General features: G+C 36.4%; 1 protein-coding gene across 1 annotated transcript in view; it reads left to right on the top strand.

The window, feature by feature from the left end:
• The first annotated feature begins 24,694 nt into the window (after positions 1-24,694).
• LOC107587606 (TOX high mobility group box family member 2) overlaps positions 24,695-26,701 on the top strand; it is a 99,996-nt gene continuing 97,989 nt past the window's right edge. The window contains exon 1 of the mRNA XM_016275457.1: positions 24,695-24,833. The gene's annotated coding sequence lies outside the window, so the exon portion shown is untranslated. The remainder of the gene's footprint in view (positions 24,834-26,701) is intronic.

The raw sequence follows: 26,701 nt of genomic DNA, 5'->3' as shown, positions 1-26,701 counted from the left end.
TTTATTAATGGTAATATAAATTAATTATATTTAAATATATAACAAGTTATAATAATAAGTATATTTTCCATAATTTTATACATAGAGGGTATACACAGACTAATCGCGATTAATCACATCCAAAATAAAAGTTTTTGTTTACATAATACACAGTATGTGTGTATATTTATTATGTATATATAAATACACACACATACAGTATACATTTTGAAAATATTTACATGTATATATTTATATTCACATAATTTATATTATATATAAATATATTTAATATTTTTTATTGCTGGGCAACGATTAATCGCATCCAAAATAAAAGTTTTTGTTTACATAATACACAGTATGTGTGTATATTTATTATGTATATATAAATACACACACATACAGTATACATTTTGAAAATATTTACATGTATATATTTATATTCACATAATTTATATTATATATAAATATATTTAATATTTTTTATTGCTGGGCAACGATTAATCGCATCCAAAATAAAAGTTTTTGTTTACTTTTTCATGAATAGCCATGAACTATGTGAAGATAACCTCTGAAGTGAGTTTAGTGTGTAAGGATAGGCATCATTAGAGTGATGTTTTCTTGTGAAAGTGAGCTACTGTGCGAACAAAATCTCAGTTTTCGTCATAGTAGTGAGCTTTTGTGCAGAAATTATGAAAGCAATGTTAAAGTATGAATATGTGTTTTAAGTCAGTGAAGCGTCTCTTGTCGGGAGGGAGAGAGGTGTGTGTAAAACCTGGCTAAATAAGGCCGGTCTGACTCTGCAGTGAGACCTTTACGAGCCGGAGTGAAAGTATAGCGTGTATAGGGCAGACGCTGGTGAAATTAGTTTTAATGGAACTTCGACCTCTGCCCTCTGTATTTCTCTTTCACTCACCTGCTTTTTCTGTTGCTAAGATTAGCCTGTATTAAAACATTCAACTGCTGCCACCTGTAGAGGTCTGAAACTCAATAGTGCACACTGCATACTATATACTGACTAAAATAGCATCTTTCACATTTCTACGAGTATGCTGCATGTTTAATATGGCAAGTAGCATGCAGTTCGCATTTCTGGTCATTTTGCAAATCAATTTTGTGTGTAAAGGATCTTTACTTTAGGAAGTTTTTAAAGGAATAGTTCATGCTGCAAATGTGCTCACCCTCAGTTCATCCAAGATGTAGATGAGTTTGTTTCTTCATCAGGTTTGGAGAAATGTAGCATTGCATCAGTGTCTCAGCAATGGATGCTCTGCAGTGAATGGGTGCCGTCAGAATGAGAGTCCAAACAGCTGATAAAACATCACAATAATCCACAAGTAATCCGCAGCACTCCAGTCATGGAAAACAAATCCAAAAGCTGCAACAAATCCATCATCAAGACATTTTTAACTAAAATGCGAGTCCATAATCCATAATAACGCTTCCTCCAGTGAAAAAGTGCATCTGCTGTTGTCTCTCACATCAAAATCCAGCCACATATTAGTTTAGAGCTGTTTAAACGCTGCTTGATCTGTGCAGATTTCTCTCCTGATTCACACCAGAACACTTTTTCACTGGAGGAAGAGTTATTATGGATTATGGACTCGCATTTTAGTTAAAAATGTCTTGATGATGGATTTGTTGCAGCTTTTGGATTTGTTTTCCATGACTGGAGTGCTGTGGATTACTTGTGGATTATTGTGATGTTTTTATCAGCTGTTTGGACTCTCATTCTGACGGCACCCATTCACTGCAGAGCATCCATTGCTGAGACACTGATGCAATGCTACATTTCTGCAAATCTGATGAAGAAACAAACTCATCTTAATCTTGGATGAACTGAGGGTGAGCACATTTTCAGCACATTTACATTTTGGGTGAACTATACCTTTAAATGCACAGTTGAAATCTGTTTGGTTGTATACTGCACATTTTAGTGAATGCACACAGTATGCATGCCGCAAGACAAGAGTTTGATCAGTTTAGATGTTTAGAGTGACATTTGCACACTTAAATATGAGAATAAATGTTGTAGTATGTCAGTTTTGATTGTAACCCTCTAAGCTGAGCATCTGTAAGTACTCCAGCTCAGTTGTTTGTATCCAGAGGCCATGTTATCATTTAGTCTTACAGTATATCCAGAGGCAATCCCCACAACATGCATTCAGTATTCACTTCAAATCCGACTCGTGCTGCTGGGACTCTGCTGTGAATTCACAGCAAAACACGACAGCAGCAAATGCAATGAGTGATTTTAGCAATCCTCTGTGATTAGCCACGATAATTCGTTTAGTGAATTTACACATTTCGTTTTATCAAGTCAATTAATTATACGCAACCCGAAACGAGCCACCGTCTGATTTGATTGTTTTCGGGTGCCGCAAATTAGATTTATTTCGCCGGTCAGAATCCGATTACGCTCCTGGAGCGAACTAAAGCAAGATGCGGGACTTATCTTGGTTTGAACTCGCTTTGAAGCTCAAATGTTTGAGTTTTTCGGGCAGACCAGTCACAACAAAGTGACAGCGCTACCTCTGCTGATCCACGGGAGTGTGCGGGTCAAGACCTTGAACTTTATTTAGTTTGTTTAACCTGAAGTCCATCTTTGTTCTATTCTCTGGATAGGTAAACAGTTGCGAGTCGCCGTCTGCAGACTAAACATCTCTCGACTCGCAGTGGGGTGTACAGTGACATGTTAGATGTTTTTTTTGATCAGTGAGCATCAGGTTTAAACGCTTCTAAACGTGAGCGGGATCTGGTTTTAATGAAGAACACGTGTTTTACAGCATATAGTGAGGAGTTTCTCCAGCAGCCCCGGATGGGTTTCAGCAGTACTGATATTTGATATGCAGTCTGATATGATGCCTTGATTACACTGGCTTACACAATACACAATCTGTTCATCAGTCTGTCCTTCACTGTGACCTGCACCTACTCACTAACCACATTATGAGATGACTGACAGCCACCAAAACACACAGTATTACCATGCTTATCTGGACATTTTAGCAAATATTACCTTGTTTTTTGTGTGTGCACCATAGTAGTACCATAGTTGGGGCACTGTTTTTTTCTGGATATGCACAATGGTAGGTTTCTATTTTTTTTGTATTTTTTTTTGTTTTTTGATATGTGTCAAGATAATACAATGCCTTTTTTTTTTTTTTTGGATATGTAGCATGTTAATATTGTGATTGATTTTTAATATGTACCATGGTAATATTATGATTTTATTTTGGATATGTACCATTGTAAATACTGTGATTTATTTATTTAAAAATATCATGCTTTTTTTATACTATGCTTTTTTTTGTATGTACCATGGTAATACTGTTTTTATATGTACCATGGTAACACTATGATTTTTTTTTTAATTATTATTTTTTATTAATTAGTTTTTTTGGGGGATATGTACAATGGTAATTTTATTATGATTTTGGTTTTGGATATGTACCATTGTAAATACTGTGATTTATTTATTTATATCATGCTTTTTTTATACTATGCTTTTTTTTTGTATGTACCATGGTAATACTGTTTTTATATGTACCATGGTAACACTATGATTTTTTTTTTAATTATTAATTTTTATTTATTAGTTTTTTTGGGGGATATGTACAATGGTAATTTTATTATGATTTTGGGGATTTTTTATTTAATTTTATTTAATTACATTTTTTTAGATGTACCATGATGTTGCCATATTTTAGGACATGTACCATAGTATTCTTTGAAGTACTGTGTAAATACCATGCTACATGAATATATTAATCATGATTTTTATCAAATACCAAACCACTGTCATCTGATACTCTAACAGTACAGCAATAGTACTTTTTTTGTAAGGAGTATCAAGAATATTTCTATTTTTTAGCTGCAATAGCAGTATTTGAAGCACATATAGAGATGTTTTTGTTTGCTTTTTACATCCTGAGAATTGATTTGAGGAGTACAGGACGCGTTTAACAGCAGAGATTGAGAAATACAGAAATACGGTCAGGATGATATGTCTGTCTCTGTAAACGTGTGTCCTCAGAGTCTTTTTCAGGTTTTTTAGGGTCACAAATTGCAATATGTATTAAGATTATAATATGCAAATGCAACATGAGTCACCAATATTTTTAATCCATTTTCCTAGAAGTGAAATATGCATTTGCATATATAAAATTTTGCCCATTGTCTTAGAAGAGAAAGACTGTACATATCAAATGTGCGATTTTATTTTTTTAGTCATGTTTTTTGCAGTACACTAGCATATAAATGAGCTTTTTCACATTGTACTTTTGCCACTGTTTACTACTGAAACTATTCAAATTCTCAGGAGGAGAGAAGCCAGTTACTGATGCGTTTAGCTTCACATGCACAAAACGCCATTTGCATTTGTCTGCCATTGATTGCAAGACATGCAATGATTGTGAGTGAAATGTTCAGATGCATGCAATAAGACATGCAAAGATGCAAATGCAATGCAATTGCAGTTGACTTCCACAGGTTAGACTGGATTGTGCTCTCAGTATCTCAGAAAGCCTTTAGTAGGATCTTTTCTATTCCACGCTTAATCGTGAGTGTTTAAGTGACATATAGTGTGGGAAAGAGAGTGTTTGTGTTTAAGTGTCTGTCTGTGGGTGTATCTTTTCATGCAGTTGTATGCAGTCGTATGCAGTCATACTCGACTGTTTGAGGCCCTCCAGATGTCTTACACATAGTGGGCTCTTGTGTGTGTATGTGTGTGTATGTGTGTGTGCGTGTGTCAAACAGTCAGCCTGTATCACCCAGCACACACACAATGACCCCACTGTTCTCCCCCATAACCGCTCACCAGGTGGCTCTCCAGCAAAGACACGGCCAAATAATTACAGTAAAACTTAAACTGAACTGAAAGTTAAACTGAACTCACTGCCATTAGACAATAGTGCTTGACGCATATGTGACAAGGCCAAAAAAGTGATGATATTTAGCATTTTTAATGATCTGCATTGGATGATAACTTTTCTATTTGTGTCACGAAACATCTTAGACAAGAATAAATCTATAAAATGTGTTTTTTTCATGCCGTTCAATAGCAGTCCTCACTTAAATGGATGATTAAGCAAGGAGAAGCTGTTCTCTGGCTCCATAAAATTGTGTTTTTATGCTTTTATGACTTTTTCATTTTTAAAAATATAAAATTTAGTTTTCATTTTAGTTTATATGTTAGTTATTCGTAAACTAAAATGAATAAAGTGAAAGACGATTACAAATATGAATAAATTGCATAATAGTGTGTATTATATCTGTATATGACTAAAATAACACAACATTTTATGTAATTTTTTTAAAAACAGAATTTTAGCAAGTAAACTTATCGTTTACTGTCGACGCACGCAGACCCGAGGGACCTTGGTTAGACACAAAAGACGTAACCTCCGGCTCCTCGAAAGCGCTTTTAATGGGCCGATTAAACACGTCGTCAATGAGGAAGCAGATTCACAACTTCTGCTTTGTGTTTTATGTCCTTCGGTGAAAAATAGATTGAGCTCTCAATTCCCCAAACGTGATTTCCTCCAGCGCCGGCGTATAGAGTGCTGTTCATTATTAACTCACATTTCAAATCATCTTGTGTTTCTATTGACTTTCGGCGTTTGTGATTTGACCTGCTGGATGTGTGTGACCTGTCGTCTGGCTGCGAACAGAGACTGTAAGATGATCTGAGAGACAGTATTCCTCATGCTAGGATAATGCGGTAACACAGTAAAGCACCGTGGTAAAATGATAGTATCCGACGGTCATACCATGTTATATATGCTCATTAACATTAGGTGAAGGAGACGTTCTCTGCCGCTTTCTGAGATGATTTGAGGATGCGTTTGTCTATATTTGCTTCAGTGTTTCTCACAACTCTGACCAGTGATCCGTTCACAGAGCCACCGCTAATTTCGCATTCATACAGCACTTAACCATAGCTCTTCTCTTTTTCGTTTCCACAAAAATGCCACAGACACACTTCAACAAATCAAGGCTCTGATGAGGTTTTGGAGAGCTGTCATTGAGATGAAACTGGTTGTGTTGTGAAAATATTACTGTACTACAGTAAAACACGTCTATACTGTACTATTCATGCTGGGCTAGATAGTAAAAAAATTAATGTCAGCCTTTTGATATGTATGTAAAATAAAAAATATCAAATATAAAAATCTAAAATTCTATATTGTCCAACGTTAGTCGTATAATGTAAATCTATTTTACTGTAGTATAGTAATTATATATATATATATATTTTGTGTATCGTATAAATTGCTTACAAATGTTATGTTTTTCTTTTCAGCAAGTTTTAATATATTTTATGCAAGAAAAAAAAACAGTAAAACACATTTTCCACTTGGTTTTTCACTAACATTCATTTTCATTTATATGCACACTAGTATATCAATAGCTGATAATAGTTTACTTACATATTTTTGTAAGATATTTTAATGAATCGTTGAGTCAGAGTTTTGAGTTACTGAATCACTCCGTTTGAAGTGAGTCACTGAATGAATCATTGTGGTCCTCACAATGCTGAATAATTTGATTTCACTGCCAAAACTATTCTGAATATATTATGATTATTTCATATATCGCCCAGCACTGATACTATGCTGTACTAATCTGGTTGGTCACTTGTATTACATTTGTAGCATTTGAAAAAGGCCTTGATGCTCTCAGGTTTTGTAGAAGACCTCCAGAAGCGATTTATGAAGGGACGTTTCATTTCAAAGGGCGAATTGGTTTAGCAGGTTAGTTTACAGTAGCGATTGCTCTTAACATGATATTGTATACATCAACATCAAACTATATGTGATTTCAAAGAGCGATGTGAAGTCGTTCTGTACACACAACATTTCCTCAGCCTCAGTGGAGGTGGCGTTGGTTTGGCACGGGTTATAACCCTCTAAAACAACACAGTAGCAGTGTGTGTGAATAGCAGGAAGTGCTTGTGTGTGTGGAGGAAAAAGCTGTGGAGGGTAAAGACGGGGTAAAAATAGGGCACTGGGCAGAAGGCAGGAAACTAGCAAACTGTGGCCTCATAGAGGAATGTCTTCTGCTGCATCGAGATAAGAGCTTAACTCTCTCCTCTCCTCCAACCTGCTCAAACTATTACCACAGTATTACCACGGTAAGACAACAGGGGAATAAGCTGTTTGACTCTGACCTTACCGTAAATGTACCACGGTATATGAATATGCTTAGTCAAAATGTCAATTACAAAAAAGCATCAAAACGTACCATTGTTCTGTCATAGTTTTTGTCATTTACTATAGTACCATGTACAAATTATAAGTACTGAAACTCATGTACCATTGTATTCCACATGTACAAAAAACACTTCAATACCATAGTATATGAATATGGTAATCAAAGTGTCGTTTACAAAAAAAGCATCAAAACGTATCATTGTTCTATCATGGTTTTTGGTCATTTACACTCTAAAAAATGCTGGGTTGTTTCAACCCAACTTTGGGTCAAATATGGACTAACCCAGCCGTTGGGTTACATTTTTACATTAAATTTGTAACCCAAAAGTTGGGTTAGTCCATATTTGACCCAAAGTTGGGTTGAAACAACCCAGCATTTTTTAGAGTGTACTATAGTAAATGTTTCCATGTGCCAATCTTATAAAAAAGTACTGTTGTGGTGCAGTGATGGTAATACTATGGTACTTTAATATTTATTATACATATATAACACTCTAGTACAATGGTATGTTACAAAAAGTATAAAAAAGTACCATGTTTTTGATCATTTACCATAGTTTTGCCAATGGTTTTATAGTACCATGAAATTACCATCCCTTAGAAAAGTGTTCTGGCTGTACCGTGGTACAGTGATGGTATCATATGGTAATACTATGGTACTTTAATATTTACTACGTAACTGGAGTTCATGTATTATAATATTTATATTGTACTCCAAGGTATTTAAGAAACGGACAGTACTGCTATAATAGTAGTCTGAAATGCTGTGGTAGAATTTTGTGGTACTTTTTGCAATTTTTTATAAATGTAAGCACAAAGAAGTATGTAAAGTACCATGTGTTCCATGATCATTTACCGTAGTAAATACTACCACGTACAACTGTGCCATAGTACAGTCATGGTATCACATGGTAATACTACTTTAATAGTTATTATGGTGCTGGAGTTAATGTATTATGTTTATTCTGTACAAGGTATTTCAAAATCTAACATGGTACTTGTTTGAAATACCATGATACATCATTGTACTTTTTGCACTTTTTTGTAAGTGTGAGCACTTCATATACAAAAATGGATGAAAAGTACCATTCTTTTTTTATCATTTACCGTGATAAATGTTACCATGTACCAAGGTTTATATTAAAGTACCATGAAATTATCATTAATTAGAAAAGTGTTCTGGCTGTACCATGGTACAGTGATGGTAAACTGGCAGGACTACTATAGTAGTACCATGCTACATGTCTAAAATACCATGGTACTGTTGTGGTACTTTTTACACTTTTTTGTAAGTGTAAGCCGAAAAATGTACAAAGAGTACCAAGTTTTTGCTAAATTACTATAGTAAATGTTACCACATGTAATTGTTTATATCAGAGTACCATAAAATTACCATAAAGAACCATTCCTTACAAAAACACCATGGTACACTGATGGTATCACATGGTAATACTTTGTACTTTAATATTCACAGTGGTACTGGAGTTCATGTATTATAATATTTATAGAGGTATCATGGTACTACAATGTACAAAATGTTACAAAAAGTACAGAAAAGTACTACAATAGTTTTTAGTTTTTTGGCATGATTAATGCAAATGTGCTTTTATTCAAAGTGACTTACATTTACATTGCATCAGTTCTTGCTTTCCCTGGGAATCGAACCCATGACCTTAGCATTGCTAGCGCCAAGTACCACGGTACTACCATAGTCTTCTTTTTAGCAATGTACCATGGTACTACCAGGGTATTTTGGACATGCACCACTTTGTATTCACTGTACCACAGTACATTTTTGTTGGAGTTGCATGCATGTATACAGACACAGATAATTGCATCTACATTAAAACAAGTCCACATGCGTGTTTGTGCAGAAAACGACACACAGCTGATCTCAGCTCTGTGTTCTCTTCCTCTTTATTGTGTGCATACGTTGCCGCCTGACCTCATTGACCCTCTTATCATCCCATCTCAACCGTGTCGCGGCGTGAACGGGGTCGAGCGCGCCACACTTCTGCGAATGGGAAAAGAGCGTCAGCCCTGAATGTTGACGTGGTGTGAAAAACGCCAATGATAAGAGCTGCATCTACTGCCTTATCTGAGGGAAAGTAAATAATTAGCTAAATTATAACCAGTCATCTTCGCCGCTTTCTCCATAAAATGTTTAATTAATGCTAATCGCACGCGTTGCGACTGACCCGACACAATCAGCTGTTCTGACCGAGCGCTGAACCGCTAACCGATGTGACTGTCGGGCGTAATCCCGTCATTTGTGTAAACACTTAAAAGATGCAATCGCACGCGGCTGTTCATTCATTTACGCAGCAGTTGTTGGTTTTTAATTTGTGGGCGGGTGTAATTCTGTCATGTTGCCGCTGATCTTATTATGTGCTAATAGACTGTAGCGCCGCAGACATCTGTCTCTCTGGCCTTTACATTGCCCGTCTCTCTCCTGCCTCAGGACTTCATTTTACTGTAAAATCTGCCGTCTGCGTGTGTGTCTCTCTCTCTTTACCTCTCTGTGGTGATAGGCCCTACAGCATGCCATTACTGGGCTAATGAGGGCTGTCTACAGCCGGAGAGAGCGAGCAGTCGACAGACACGCTAACCAACACTGACACTCTCATTATACAACTGGCAGCCTCTGAATGAAGGAGTCCCTCGTTCTCTCTCTCGGCTCCGGGACGCTCGTTTTCTCTTTCCTCCTGTGACTCTGAGTTTCTCTCCGAAAACCATGCAACTCTAATACATTGTTTACTTAATTTATAGCTTTGCATATGTCACGTGTATAGTTATAACATTGGCCCGGGGGGCTTTTTTACAGATTCAAATCAGAAATATTCACCCACAACATGTGTTTCAGTGCACGCCTCTGGGGAACACCTTCATGGGACGTCACTAGAAACGAACATATTGTGTGGAAACACATGCAGGTCATATTTCACCCCAATATCAAAAGAAAATAATCACCATTGGTTTTCCAAAGCTTGAAGCTTGTTTTAGGACCATTCTTGTTAGGGTCTGCTAGGAAACAACGAGGCTGGATTCAGGTGCGGGTTCAAAAGGTACTTTAATGAGCACAGTTCGTGAGGTCGTGGAAACCCCAACCACACCGATGGGTGGAGAGCAGTGGCTGGACCAAGCCGCAACAGCGGCAGAGGAGACGGAGCCGGAGGGGCAGTCCGTTAATCCGAGCGAGAGGCTGAGAAGCCCAACAACGAGACCGCGGAGTCCCAGGTTAGGCGGATGCCGGAGGTAGCCCACGGTTCCTGAACGCACAGAGAGGTGCGGGACACAAAACTGACTGCTACGAGCACTGGAGCCTGGACAAGACAAGACAGAACTGGTGAGCGATAATACTAGGACAGTCAGAGCAAGGGAAATAATCACAACGAACTGACAACATACAGAGAAACACGAGGAGCTATAAGGGGAATCTAATGAGATGACCAGAACCAGGTGTGAAACACGGAGGGCGGGGACAACGATCATGCTGACATGCTCACGTGGCGAGCTGTCAAAACAACTCACGCACAACACACAAACACAGAGACAGGTGATCAGACGCGAGACCCGACAATTCTTCATATATTTAAATATATTCAATATTCATAACAATCACATTACAGTAAACTAATTTTGTTGTTGTTGTTTTTTGCGATAAAGGGGGTATATATGTTTTATTGAAATATCAATAAAACATATATATCTTATATTTGATATTTGGAAATTATTTTATTTTTCTTATATTTCTTTTTTTATACATATCTAATAAACATGATAATACCAAAGCATTTGTATTTGCAACAATTTTCTGGGAGAAGTAGTGCATTTATATATGTGTGTGTGTGTGTGTGTGTGTGTGATATTCTATAAATTTTTCCCATATATATTTTTTTATATAATTTCTATAATATATATAATATAATATATTTTCTTTAAAATATAATAATAATTTTTTTTTATTAATTTATTTTGAAAAAAATCCTCTCTTTTTATTTCGGGGCACAGATGTGATCTGGACAGGTTTTGTGAGATTCACCTTTGCACCTAGTGACACACAAACCCATTGCATGTGTGCGCATTTGCATGTGTGTGTGTGTGTGTGTGTGTTGCCATCAGCACTTCCTCTTCAGTGGTTTGAAAGGTAAACACTACATTACCGGTTAATTGAGCTGCCAGATATCCCGGCCAATCAGGGCGCTGGACGGTTGCTGCGGTGAACAAACAGGGAAGGAGGGAGCAGTAAATGAGTGCTGGGTGGGATATGGAGGGAAAACAATGGACGCTGGGCAAACGGCCAAAGAAACAAGCAGAAACGGATACCATATTGGCAAAGCTTATCGCTGGAGCAAGATGGACCTGAACCAGATTAGAGTGCTGCCTGTATTCTGATATTCAAGACCACGTTCCTTTCGGACTTTCCTTCAAGGCCAAACATTTCACAGCGATACAGATGCATCTGTCAGTGCAGCACTGAAACCTCTTCATGCAAACCTTTAGGATCAAACCTTCTTCATTAAACTGCATTTAATGCCTGTTGGTAATATATCGGTACATACATAATTAATCTAAAAAATTTTTTTTTTTTTTTTTTTAATTTTTTTTACAAATTTACAAGTTTCTATTAGTATTATATATAGTTTATATTATTGTTATTATTATTATTACTTTTGCTTAACTTGTCACATAGTTGAACTAATTAAAATAAACTAGTGAAGAAATGGTGACAAGTTACAGGACCTAGAACATCTTATAATTATGCATATATGTAAATTTCAAATTAGATTTTGAATATAAAATGGTGTATATTAACTTGAACAATGACTGCTTACTATAAGAATGACTAGTTATTTACTTGATATAAATACATTTTGCATATCTTGTTTCAAATGTAAATATCTGATGTCAGATGTTAATACTGTAGAACTTTGATAAATAGCATGAGATTATTACCATATATATATATAATTTTTTTCTTTTTTAATCAATTTCTAAATATTATTAAATATTTAATATTTAATGGCAATAGCATGGTATTTTTTCATGTGACTTCACATGACTTCATGGTATTACCATAGTACCTTTTTGATTTTGTTGCATAGATTCAGGCGCATATGTAACATTTGTATCACGTATTTATGACGTGATTGGTCCGCACACGTGTGCACAGACACACAAACACACATTCCCTGTGTTCGGTGTGTGTAGCCACTGATGTGAGACCCGAGAGCAGTTGCAGGGTTTTGTTACCTGTAACTTAAACCAACGCATGTTGTATCATTTACAGTTATTTCACATTAATGGACCGTCTGTCTGTGTGTGTGTGTGTGTGTGTGTCTGTGTGTGTGTGTGAGAGTGTGTGTGTGTGTGAGAGTGTGTGTGTGTGTGTGTGTGTGTGTGTTTCTTCATAACATTCCCTGCAGATTAACAGAATAGACATGTTCATGAGAGGCTCCTCTGATGAATGGAATGTCAGGCATTACCAGGCTTATTTGAGTGCTCATATCAGCCAGTCAGATAAAGACAATCTGTGCTTTGTGAGCTAAAACACACACACACACAAACCATTCTCTAAGTGTATGTTAATGACTATTCATAAAGTGGTACCACAGTAGAGCTTTTGCGTACTGTGTAACGCATCTTCAGACTATACAAAGCCATAAAGAACTGTGCAGATCTGTGCTTATGTTTCAAAACCTAGTGAACTGCCTAACTAGATGGCATGTTTAGGCATCACAATCACATTCCAGATGCAAAAGCTCTTCCAAAACATTGTAGTATTCTCAGGAGACCACATTATGAATTCTAAGGCAACATTGCATGTATCATTCAATCCCATAATGCATTGCACCAAGGTTGTTTTCTTTCTGTAATGAAAAGTATTGATTAAATGCATTCTAATTAAAATAGTCTAAATGTATGTATTTTATAGCGCATACATGCAGTACATATATATATATATATGTGTGTGTGTGTGTGTGTATATGAAGACTTCAAATGCAAAACCTCCAAGTCTGCTCTTATGAGTATAACATTGGACATTTTTGAAAATAAAGCATTCAGTAACTGACTAATAACCTTTTCTTTGCCATAAAAGTGAAATTACTTAACCTAAACATAGGAGCCTGATAAAAATGCTCATTTAAAAGCAAACATCTCTGACAGATTTAGAGGTGTATATATATGCATATTATATATGAATAAATATGTATATGCATAATGTATTTACATATTAATAAGAATGTAAAAATGACTGATAGATGAGTATTATTACCTATTGCACAACTCCACCAGACCTGAATTCATGTCGTTAGAATGACTCTTTGCTGTTTTGTGCTGACCGCAATATCTTAGCATGCACTTTCAGTATCACACAAACGGTGAGCTGTGGCCATCATTGCAGTGCAAAAGTCTCCAGGGCAGAAAACATGAATCATCTTTTTCAGCAGATGTAAGCAACGATCTCCCACGCCAACGAACATATAGGCCTGAGATGTTGCACATTTAAGACGTCGCTTATTTGCAGTCGGTCGCAGTGTTTTTCTATAGGGTAGCAGCTGCGTCTTCAGTGTTTGGGTAGAAACTGACCTCAGATCAGCGCTGTGTGGCTCGTCTGCTGTGCAAAGACACTGGGAAATGTGCTGGTATTAGTTTATGTAATTGCATTACTCATAAAGTAAACACACGCCTGCCAGATTATTATTATTCCTGATGAAACTGTTAACGTTTATTTTTAGAGAATTAATTCTTGGGCGACACACACTCTCACACACACACACACACACACACGCGCGCACACATCACAGTGGTTTACGAACATTATTTGGCTGTAAGCCCAAACCTGTTGAGTTTTATTTTATTCTATTATTTATTATGAACTTTTATTATGGATATGGAGGTAAAAGACGTTTTTATGAAGTTTTGTAAAACATTTTAGCTTTTTATGAGCGTAATCCTACTTTGGCAACCTTAGAGGAACATTTGATTGCCCTTTCATAGCTCATGTTTCATAGATTTTGTTTCAGATGCAGGCGAGGACTGAGATATTTAAGAGATTGCGTTTGTGATTTTTCTTTCCAATTCTGGTTTGACATGAACTTTATAGAAAATACGGGCAGCTAAAATGAGATTTGATTCAATGACACCTGCATATGCACACTCGCCCCTGAACTGAACCTAGGGTTTAATAATCTTATTCAAGTGTGTTTGTGTGAGTGTGTGTTTGCATGTCTCTCAAATTTTCAGTACATGTTGATCTGTCTGTCAGCATGGACGCCAATTTACTGTGTTGTTTAACACGAGACATCTGCTGTGGAAAATAAACCCCATGAGATCAGTACACACACACATGCGCACACACACACGGCGGGATCAGAAGGTCTCATAATCACAGGCTAACACTGTCACTAGCGCTGTCGCCAGCCTAATGCCCTGGATACACCAATAAATGTCTGACGTGTTAGAAAGGTATTAGACATTCACGTACGGAAATATATATTCACCTATTTTTGCTTTACAGGATTTCAATATAATCTCTTCTGCTGTAGGACAAATTAAAAGTCCGCCGTTGTCGAATACAGTCATTATAGTTTCCTTTTTCTTGTGTTTGAACTCAAACTGGATTTTAAAGTGTAAAACTTACTGCTTAGCTGCTCCGGGTGGTTGCCAGGGTGTTGCTATGTGGTTGCTAGGGAGTTTTGAATTTTTTTTAATGTGCTGTAGGAGCTAGTGTTTTGGTGGTTGCTAGGGTATTGATTGACAGTTGCTAGGCTGTTTTGGTGGTTGCTAGGACGTTGCTATGGGGTTGCTGAGGAGATCAATGTGATTTTTGGACAAATTAAAGTCTGCAGTTGTCAAATACAGTCATTATAGTTTCACTTTTCTTGAGTTTGAGCTCAAACTAGACTTTTAAAGTGTAAAACTTACAACTTGGCTGTTTTGGGTGGTTGCCAGGGTGTTGCCATGCGGTTGCTGAAGAAATCAGAGTGATTTTTAGACAAATTAAAAGTCTAAAGTTGTTAAATACAATCATTGTAGTTTAACTTTTCTTGTGTATTGAACTCAATCTTGACTTTTAAAGTGTAAAATGTACTGCTTGGCTGTTCTTGGTAGTTGCCAGGGCGTTGCTATGCAGTTCTAATTGATTTTTAGACTAATTAAAAGTTTAAAGTTGTCAAATACAATCATTATAGTTTCAGTTTTTTGTGCTTGAACTGAAACATTATTTTTAAAGTGTAAAATTACTGCTTGGCTGTTTTGGGTAGTTGTCAAGGTGTTGCTATATGGTTGCTAAGGAGATCTGAGTGAATTTTAGTGTGTTGCTATGTGGTTGCTAAGTGTTTTAGTGGTTGCCAGGGGATTGCTTTGCAGTTGCTAGGCTGTTCTGGGTGGTTGCCAGGCTGTTTGGATGTGGATTTGTGTGATGTTTAGTGTGTTGCTATGTGGTTAATTACAGGTCCAAGTGTTTATGTGATTGTCAGGGATTTTTTTTGTAGTTTTGTAGTTCAGCAGGTGAAAATCTGATCACTTAGTAAAATAACAGCACATTCATGTCTGGAGCGTGCACACACACACACACACACACACACATTGTAGTTTAATACTTCTCATATGGCATCAGACTGTAAAACACTTTGTGTTCTAATTGAAATCATTATTTTTTTTCAGCGTGTGCTGATTTGGACTGAATTCAGCATAAGAAGTTTCTCTGGTCTGTTGTCTGTCAAAATGAGTTTGTCTTAACTTGCGAGAACAATGTTTTTAGCGACTTGGCTTCTTCAAACTCCATCACGTCTCAAATGTGTGTTTGGCAGCGAGCGTTTGGAAGGCTTTTCTCTGGAAACAGCACTTTTGATTTAGACGACGAGCAGATGGTTGTAAGTAGATTGCTTTCATGTTAAGAAATCACTTTCCTTCTTTTGTCTGGCCTGCGAACGGAAGATTATTTTAATGCGGCCTCTTTTTTGTCATTACTGTGTATGGAACGGTGACATAACACCAAATACTCGGGAAAGAGAGAGGATGAGGAACAGGGAAGCCTGACGGCGATTGGTTCAGCCGCAGAAACCTGTTGCCAAGCTTACGGTCGAATTGTTAGAGAAACGTTTTAAAGCTTATTTTAATTTTAATGGCGTTCTTAGGTAGGTTTCATTGAAATGTCAACTTAAAGTTCTCTAATGAGACCCTAATAGTTCTTCCTGTCAGTAGAAACATCCTGCAGCATGCAGCAAAAGTCTTGATTTGATCTCATTACTGTGTAGGAGAAACATTTGTGATTCTTCTTTCCTGTGGGCATCATCGCATTTAAATCCTGTGCATGTTATTACTCATAAGAAAGTTTGTCAGCATCTCTGTGATTATGTCAACTCAAAAGGATGATTGACAGTCAGAAGGTATTTTCAGTTTGAATCATATGATCCAGTCAGCATCACCTTTACAGCTGCGCTGGATGGTGAGAAGAGAAGCCCGCCTCTGATTGTCCTCTTTTGTTTTCACTCTGACTGTGAGTATGACAGCCGCCGAAAGAAACGCTGAACCAGGAGAGATCATGTGCACATGCGCTTACAAATTCACTGCGTACTTAAATCACGCTTTTTATTTCTTCAGTTTCTCATTTTGTTGAATTTGTGCATTTTAATGTGTTTGCAATGTAGTTGTAATATGTAATCAATAAAAAAGTAACTGTAGTCTGAGTACTTTAAAATGTAATATAATCTAATTACAAGTACTTTTAAAAATTACGCGAATTTGTGCATTTTAATGTGTTTGTAATGTAGTTGTAATATGTAATCAATAAAAAAGTAACTGTAGTCTGAGTACTTTAAAATGTAATATAATCTAATTACAAGTACTTAAAAAAACAGTGCGAATTTGTGCATTTTAATGTGTTTGTAATGTAGTTGTATTATGTAATCATGTAATCAATAACAAAGTAACTAGTCTGAGTACAAGTATTTTAAAATGTAATATAATCTAATTACAAGTACTTAAAAAACAATGCAAATTTGTACATTTTAATGTGTTTGTAATGTAGTTGTATTATGTAATCATGTAATCAATAAAAAAGTAACTAGTCTGAGTACAAGTATTTTAAAATGTAATATAATCTAATTACAAGTACTTAACTTTTTGACTCTGGTTACGTAAACCAGATTACATGTAATCAGTTTCTACCACTGAAAACGAGCACTGAAAACCATTGAGAACACCTTAGCAACACCCTGGCCAGTCACAAAACCCATTATTACTCTACATAGCAACTACATAGTAATGCACTGGGAACCAGCATAGTAAACACAGTACAATGCGGTAAAAACCAATGCGAACACTTTAGCAACGTCCCAGCCAATCACAAAACCCTAGCAATATGGCAGTGAGTTTTACATAGTCAAACAGCACTCATATTTTCACCAGAAAATGTGAAAATCTGCTAGCATGTTTATATTTTAACATCTGTAAATATTAAACAGCAGCTTCAATATTTAAATTTCTCCTCATCCGATCAGCGGCGCTCTGTCTCTCTCTGTTTGTCTGTCTCTCCCGTTTAAACAGGTCATTCATCTTCACATGGCCAAAACAATATGTTGATTGTACAAACACAGTTATTAACTGGACGGCGTCCAGCCAGAGTTATTTTGGATGAACAGGCCTGTGGGAACATTGTGTTCTTCAGGGATTTGAGCTGTGATACAACGACAGAAAGAAATAAAAGCCATCGGTCGGATCGCTCGTTGACTTTAGATTAGTTTTAAGTAGCTAAATGTCACAAATAAACATCACCGTCTTACAGAAATAATACAGACTGTGTTTATGGGTTTATTTGACTGTAGTTTTGTGCTGAGTTAAATCTGACAAAACCTGAATTCAGGGGCATCCAGTAATGTGCTTAGTTGGAGAAATAACTTACAATAATGATTAATAATAATTCAAAATGTTTTTTGTTTTTTTTACTGCAAATAAAATACTTTTTAAAGATTTTACGGTTTCAGTTAGTGTGTAGTTTAATTAACTATTAATTGCCAAATCTTAACTGATTAACATTAGACGTTATGTTTTGAATCTCAAACGTCTTTTTGATTCGGAAATGAGTGAGTGTTAACGGATCAGGTAAAAGTTTATGAAATATTATAGCTATTATGTATTATAGTGCAATAAATATTCAGTATTATTTGACCATGTTTGAATTAGTTTTTAGAATTGTGCAGATTTTCCCACAAACAAATTCACTGCGTACTTAAATCACGCTTTTTATTTCTTCAGTTTCTCATTTTGTTGAATTTGTGCATTTTAATGTGTTTGCAATGTAGTTGTAATATGTAATCAATAAAAAAGTAACTGTAGTCTGAGTACTTTAAAATGTAATATAATCTAATTACAAGTACTTAAAAAAACAGTGCGAATTTGTGCATTTTAATGTGTTTGTAATGTAGTTGTATTATGTAATCATGTAATCAATAAAAAAGTAACTAGTCTGAGTACAAGTATTTTAAAATGTAATATAATCTAATTACAAGTACTTAAAAAACAATGCAAATTTGTACATTTTAATGTGTTTGTAATGTAGTTGTATTATGTAATCATGTAATCAATAAAAAAGTAACTAGTCTGAGTACAAGTATTTTAAAATGTAATATAATCTAATTACAAGTACTTAACTTTTTGACTCTGGTTACGTAAACCAGATTACATGTAATCAGTTTCTACCACTGAAAACGAGCACTGAAAACCATTGAGAACACCTTAGCAACACCCTGGCCAGTCACAAAACCCATTATTACTCTACATAGCAACTACATAGTAATGCACTGGGAACCAGCATAGTAAACACAGTACAATGCGGTAAAAACCAATGCGAACACTTTAGCAACGTCCCAGCCAATCACAAAACCCTAGCAATATGGCAGTGAGTTTTACATAGTCAAACAGCACTCATATTTTCACCAGAAAATGTGAAAATCTGCTAGCATGTTTATATTTTAACATCTGTAAATATTAAACAGCAGCTTCAATATTTAAATTTCTCCTCATCCGATCAGCGGCGCTCTGTCTCTCTCTGTTTGTCTGTCTCTCCCGTTTAAACAGGTCATTCATCTTCACATGGCCAAAACAATATGTTGATTGTACAAACACAGTTATTAACTGGACGGCGTCCAGCCAGAGTTATTTTGGATGAACAGGCCTGTGGGAACATTGTGTTCTTCAGGGATTTGAGCTGTGATACAACGACAGAAAGAAATAAAAGCCATCGGTCGGATCGCTCGTTGACTTTAGATTAGTTTTAAGTAGCTAAATGTCACAAATAAACATCACCGTCTTACAGAAATAATACAGACTGTGTTTATGGGTTTATTTGACTGTAGTTTTGTGCTGAGTTAAATCTGACAAAACCTGAATTCAGGGGCATCCAGTAATGTGCTTAGTTGGAGAAATAACTTACAATAATGATTAATAATAATTCAAAATGTTTTTTGTTTTTTTTACTGCAAATAAAATACTTTTTAAAGATTTTACGGTTTCAGTTAGTGTGTAGTTTAATTAACTATTAATTGCCAAATCTTAACTGATTAACATTAGACGTTATGTTTTGAATCTCAAACGTCTTTTTGATTCGGAAATGAGTGAGTGTTAACGGATCAGGTAAAAGTTTATGAAATATTATAGCTATTATGTATTATAGTGCAATAAATATTCAGTATTATTTGACCATGTTTGAATTAGTTTTTAGAATTGTGCAGATTTTCCCACAAAATCAGCTCAGAAAATGTTAAGAAATTTGGCAAATCCTGGTAATGACCTGTGTGTGTGTGTGTGTGTGTGCTTGTCTTTTATTGTCTTGCAGGTGTTCAGCATTCTCATTTTTTTCTGTGTTATCCTAATTAAACACACAGACACACCTACACACACGCACACATAACCCAAAACACAATTCCCCCTATTTTCATAATGAGACAGAATCTGTGTGAGACTAACGAGAAATCTAACGAGAGAAAGAAACCCAGAGACGGATCCGTTTCTGTCTCATTTATAATCAATCGCCCTCTTTTATATTAGTTTGTTTTGATTATGTTTTATGACTCACAGACGGAAAAACACTGGACAGAACTTACAGTTAGAGGACAAGTTCACCCACTAATGAAGATCCTGTTACTCACGTTGCTCTTTTCCATGCAATGAAAGCATATAGAGCCAAAAACATCATAAAAGTATCTTACATTTGAGTCAGAAGAGTTATTCTAATTATATATATAGCACAGAAGTCACGATGACTACTTTTACGATACTTGTGTGGTATTTTTAGCCTTTTTGGGCTTGACAGACTTGGTCACTATGAGTGAATAAGTTTTTCAAACAAAAATAACATTGTAGAGTTTGGAATGACATGAGGATCTTCACGTTTGGCTGAACGGTTGGTTTATGTATTGAGATCCACTCCATGACATTTATTCTCCTGATGGTCGAGTTAATTTATTGAGCAGCGTTAAGTGTTTGGTATGATCGCTTAAACACACACACTTAGTACCCAGCCACACCACCTAGTATTTTATACCATATTTAATATTACTAAGTACATCCCTACTGTCTGAAGCCCAGTGTGCAGCGCCTGAAATAGAATCATTCCACCGGTCTTGATGCTTTTCAGGCCGTAATTGCAACTTAATCTCTGGCCTATGCAATTTGCATTGTAATAATATCCAATATTCAAACTGCAGTAATGGTCTTGCGGTTTACGGAACATTTGCATCAAGCAGCTGGTGCTTTGCGTTTCTCTTTAATGCGGATTTTGTCTTGATTGTTTGTTTTTAAATGTCCTCTCTCCTTCACTAGCATGTTAGAAAGATTCAACGTCAGCGGTTTTATATTTAACACCGCATTGGGGATGACATTTATTCTCCTGATGGTCGAGTTAATTTATTGAGCAGCGTTAAGTGTTTGGTATGATTGCTTAAACACACACACTTAGTACCCAGCCACACCACCTAGTATTTTATACCATATTTAATATTACTAAGTACATCCCTACTGTCTGAAGCCCAGTGTGCAGCGCCTGAAATAGAATCATTCCACCGGTCTTGATGCTTTTCAGGCCGTAATTGCAACTTAATCTCTGGCCTATGCAATTTGCATTGTAATAATATCCAATATTCAAACTGCAGTAATGGTCTTGCGGTTTAGGGACATTTGCATCAAGCAGCTGGTGCTTTGCGTTTCTCTTTAATGCGGATTTTGTCTTGATTGTTTGTTTTTAAATGTCCTCTCTCCTTCACTAGCATGTTAGAAAGATTCAACGTCAGCGGTTTTATATTTAACACCGCATTGCATGTTTACACGACCTCTCTATATACATGTTCCTGTTCTTATTCAGCATTATTTTAGCTTTATTTATGTACCGTAATGTTACAATGTGTATCATGAATTAGCTTTTTTTATGTTTTCAGTTTAGAAGTTTTTGTAATTTGATGTGCTTTTGTCATTTTTATTAGTTTTTATATTTCTATTTAGTTTTCATTTATTTTTAAGTTTATATTTTTGTCAAATGTGACCCTGGAGCACAAAAGCAGTCTTGAGTCGCTGGGGGATATTTGTAGCAATAGCCAAAAATACATTGTATGGGTCACAATTATACATTTTTCTTTTATGACAAAAATCATTAGGATATTAAGTAAAGATCATGTTCCATAAAGATGTTTTGTAAATTTCCTACTGTAAAAATTTATTTTTAAGTTTATATTTTTGTCAAATGTGACCCTGGAGCACAAAAGCTTGAGTCTTGAGTCGCTGGGGGATATTTGTAGCAATAGCCAAAAATACATTGTATGGGTCACAATTATACATTTTTCTTTTATGACAAAAATCATTAGGATATTAAGTAAAGATCATGTTCCATAAAGATGTTTTGTAAATTTCCTACTGTAAATATATTAAAACTTAATTTATGATTAGTAATATGCATTGCTAAGAACTTCAATTGGACATCTTTAAAGATGGTTTTCTCAATATTTAGATTTTTTTGCACCCTCAGATTCCAGATTTTCAAATAGTTGTATCTCAGCCAAATATTGTCCTATCCTAACAAACCATACATCAATGGAAAGCTGAGATGAATAAATCTCAATTTAGAAAAAAATGTACCCTTATGACTGGTTTTGTGGTCCAGGGTCACATTTATTTTAATTTGAACTCATCTAGTTGTCAAGGCATTTTTTAATTAAAAATTTTAAGCCAGTTTTTAGATAATTGTATCTAATCTAGGCATTTATTATTATTATTTTATAATTTTTTTGCAGAAATACACAACATCATGTCAACTACTAATGTTTATCCATGAGCCTTTTATTTTAAACTCAACTTCCAGTCAAGCAAGGGATTTAACCACAATCATTCTGGGATCTGATCGGTCGAGACATTCAGAAATGCCCCCTCAAGTCACCCACGGGTTACAGTAAAGTTTGCAGTAAAGGGCACATCGATTACGGACACGTGCGGCGGTTAACAGGAAGACACAAGGTGCAGAAAACCCCTGCTGTGTGTCTAAGTTTAGCTGCAGTGATGAGAGAGATACAAATCAGAGAAAAAGAAAGAAAAGTAGATGACAACATCCCACGATCCCTTCACTCTGTCTGGGCAATTAGTGGCACAGTCATCGCGGCCGGCCCGAGCTGCCACATCTGATGAGGGACATTCTCACCGCACTAAATACGGCACTCTGGATTTACTTGACAGCATATTGTTAGTCATACAGCACTTTCTGATTTACAGTGATATGCAGATTCATCCAGTGCTTCAGTCACTTCACGTGTGGGTTTGCTTGCGTTCTGAAGACAGTCGACTGGCTGAGAGAGAATAGTTGTCATAGATTAGTGTGAGGAAAGATTTGACATCAAACTTGTTTATTTTTGGCAATGCAATTAAAAGAGATTGACCACGGTACTTTGAGATGTGCATGTCCAAAGAAAAAACATGTTTGATACTTTATTTGTATGCATGTGTATTTAAAATAAACAACCTACCTATTTTGTCTTTTCCATATTCATACACAGTGATGGGTAGATTACTTACTGTTACTGATTACAAATTGCATGATAAAAAAATTGACATTAGTAATTTGTTTACTCATTTTAGATAATGTATTCTGATTACTTTTGGATTACTTATAGATTACTTTTGACCTAACGTATGATCTAAATTTTTTACGTTTGAAATTGTGAATAATTTGTAATCATGTAATCCATAGAAAGTAACTGTAATCTGATTATGAACTTTTTAAAACATAATATAATCAGATTACAAGTACTACATTTTTGGAATCTGATTATGTAATCCTGATTACATTTATTTACATTAATCAGTCACTGTTCATATGCCATGGTACTTCAAAGAATACTGTGGTATTACCTTGTACGTTTACCATAGTATTTTGTTAATGAACCTGAGGCCGTATTTCATGATCCGCTTGTAATATATTTCTCGAGGGTCATTTGATAGACAGCAGTGTGCACTACAAGTACACTACACTAGTTTCATATGTCTCTGTGTGTACTGTGTGTGTGTGTGTGTGTGTGTGTGTGTGTGTGTTTGGCACACTCTCTTGTGTGAATCATTAGATGTTGGATTGCTCCAATTCCCAAACCCAGACTGCCAAAACTCCTGCCGGGTGCGTTTCCTCAAACAAGCCTCACACACAGAGTGGGACAGAGGAGATCACACACACACACACACACACACACACACACACACACACACACTGATACATGTACACGCAGTGGGAAGAGGCCAGAATGACTGACTGAAATCAGTTCATATGTCATTATTCCTGCTGAGCACAATATGTTATTAGTGGCGTTTAAGTCAATCATCACTAGTACTAGTGCTGATAGTAATGTGATCAAAGCCTAGACACCAAGTATTATTACAGTTCCGATGCACAATTTACACCTGCTGGATAATAAAACAGGTGAAAAAATCCCATAGATGCTCATTGAAGCAGGGACCTGAGCCTTATCTAGATAACAACACCCTAGCAACTACATAGCAACAGACCATCTGGAGCTCCCTAGCAACCACTCAGTACACAAACATCTGCATAGCAACATGTTAAAAGTCACTCTGAACACCCTAGCAACTGCATAGCAACACCCTGGAAACCACATAGCAACACATCTAAAATCATCTAGAGCACACTAACACCATTCTAAACACAAACAACTGCATAGCAACACCCTGGCAACCACATAGTAACACACTTAAAGCCATCTGGAGTACCTTAGCTACCACTCTGCATAGTAACCCCCTGACAACCACATAGTAACACACTTAAACCATCTGGAGTACCCTAGCAACCACTCTGCATAGCAAACATCTGGCCTAGTATCCTTTTAGTGAGGGAAAACACCACAGAAACCCTGTTTGTTATTGCTGATGCTTTGATTAGTGATGATGATTGTCTTCTGTGGTTTGTGTTTTTTGTTCCTCTGAGACTCTTCTAAGTTGGGCCTGTTGTCCTCTGTTTTTCTCTCCTCTCTGTCTCCTCTTTTCTCCATCTCTCAGAGCAGATACGGTGTAGGAGATCGAGGTGTTAGGCTGTACGGCGCTTTACCCTTGAGGCCCAACCCTGAGGAGAAAAGACTGCCCTCTTCAGGGGTGAGACACAAAACTCGTACCTTCAGCTCTTCTCCAGCTCTCATCCAAGCGGCTAGCGGACCAGAAACATACTCTATACAAGTACACAGTTACTAACATCAATGCTTTAGCATACTATGCCGATGCAACACATACTAGTTGTAAAGTTGCATAGTTAGCGTTTGCAATTGTGTGCTTTTTTAGCGTATGTTTCTGAGCTTAAAGTCCATTCACACCAATGAAAACAACTATAATGATAACTAAAAAGTTAAATAATCATTCTAAGTGTACGTTTTACATGACAACAATGTACTACAAACTGAAACGTTTTTTCTTTTGCATTTTTGAAAGGTTTCGCATTGCAAGCAGCAATGCTGTCCAAATAACCCCCGTTCACACAGATCTGCAAAAACAACAAAAACGCTGTATTATGCAGGCCAGGCCAGTAGTTGGGGCTGTTACTTTGTAAAAAAACAACAAAAAAAACACTGTGCATCTGTGCACATACACATTCTTATAAATCAGAGGTCTTCAAATAAAATTGCTTGAGGTCCAGTAATGAACCCTCCTCACTAGCCGAGGTCCGGACAATTATATTTAAAGGTTCATTACGATTTCACTTTTTTAACGTTAGTTAGTGTGTAATGTTGCTGTTTGAGCATAAACTATATCTGCAAAGTTATGAAGCTGAAAGTTCAATGCAAACGGAGATATTGTCTTTTAAAATTCTACCAGTTTAATGCCTACAAAAACGGCTGGTAGGGACTACAACGAGGTACTTCCCGGGTTTGTGACATCACAAACCCAGATAAACCCCGCCCTCGGGAAAAGGCAGCAAAGGGGGCGAGGCCATGCTGCGCTGCTTTACAGAAGAGGAAGAGAAAACTAGGGGTGCACGTAAAAATCTATTCATATATGAATCGCGATTCTGTCTTCTAACGATTTTAATGGATTCACAAGCTTCAAAATCAATGTTCTAAAGCAGTGGTTCTCAATCCTGTTCCTCATGTCCCCCTGCTCTTCACACGCTCTGCATCTCTCTCTCTCTCTCTCTCTCTCTCATTCAGCTCAGCTCCGACAATGAACTGTTCCAATTATACACTTATTTTCACATAGCTATGAGAAGCATTAAACATGGACGCGCATGCGGTTGCTGTACTGTATTAAAGCTTTAATCAGGATAAAACCATATATTAAAAGCTAACATAAGCAGTAGCATTTACAAATAACAGCATATCTAAAAGTAAGAGACAACAACAAACAAAAAACATAGGCCTACCATTAAAAGCCGTGCTTGCACAGGTTCTGCACGATCCTCTTCAATAATATCCTCTGCTTCTCAATCGGGCTCAAACTGATAAGCGATATTAACGATGCCGTTGTTTACAATACATTCGGAGCACATGCCGCTGAGGTGAGGGGCGGGACGTTTAGACGCGCACTAGAGGCGGTTTAGCCAATCACAACACACTGGACTAGCTAACCAATCAGAGCCCATCGCCTATTTCTGAGGGCGGGGCTTCATAAAAACAGGAAATGATCAGTGCGTTTATCAGAGAAGGGACAGAGCTGTATGGAATAAAGGTAAATGATGTGAAAAATAATGCGGTTTTTTTTTTTTAACTAAGCATTAACACATTAGACTGCACCCCATAAACACAATCAAGCCTAGAAAAAAACCCCAGTGAACCACCCTTTTAAGCTCATATTTAAGACTTTTTAAGACATGCACAAATTAAATTAAAATGACTGTAAAAAGCATGATTTACAGTTCAGATACAGGTTTTGACAAAAACAAAGTTTTATAAAATTATAAGCTTCTCATTTAAGTCTTTAAACCATTTTTTAAAAAGAAATTTGAGTCAAAATTATCAATTATTATATTAATT

Source organism: Sinocyclocheilus grahami, unplaced genomic scaffold, assembly GCF_001515645.1.
Source record: "Sinocyclocheilus grahami isolate Dianchi unplaced genomic scaffold, SAMN03320097.WGS_v1.1 scaffold94.1, whole genome shotgun sequence".
Lineage (NCBI taxonomy): Eukaryota > Metazoa > Chordata > Actinopteri > Cypriniformes > Cyprinidae > Sinocyclocheilus > Sinocyclocheilus grahami.
The sequence above is the reverse complement of the archived record's forward strand: the minus strand, read 5'-3'. Positions and strand labels throughout refer to the sequence as shown.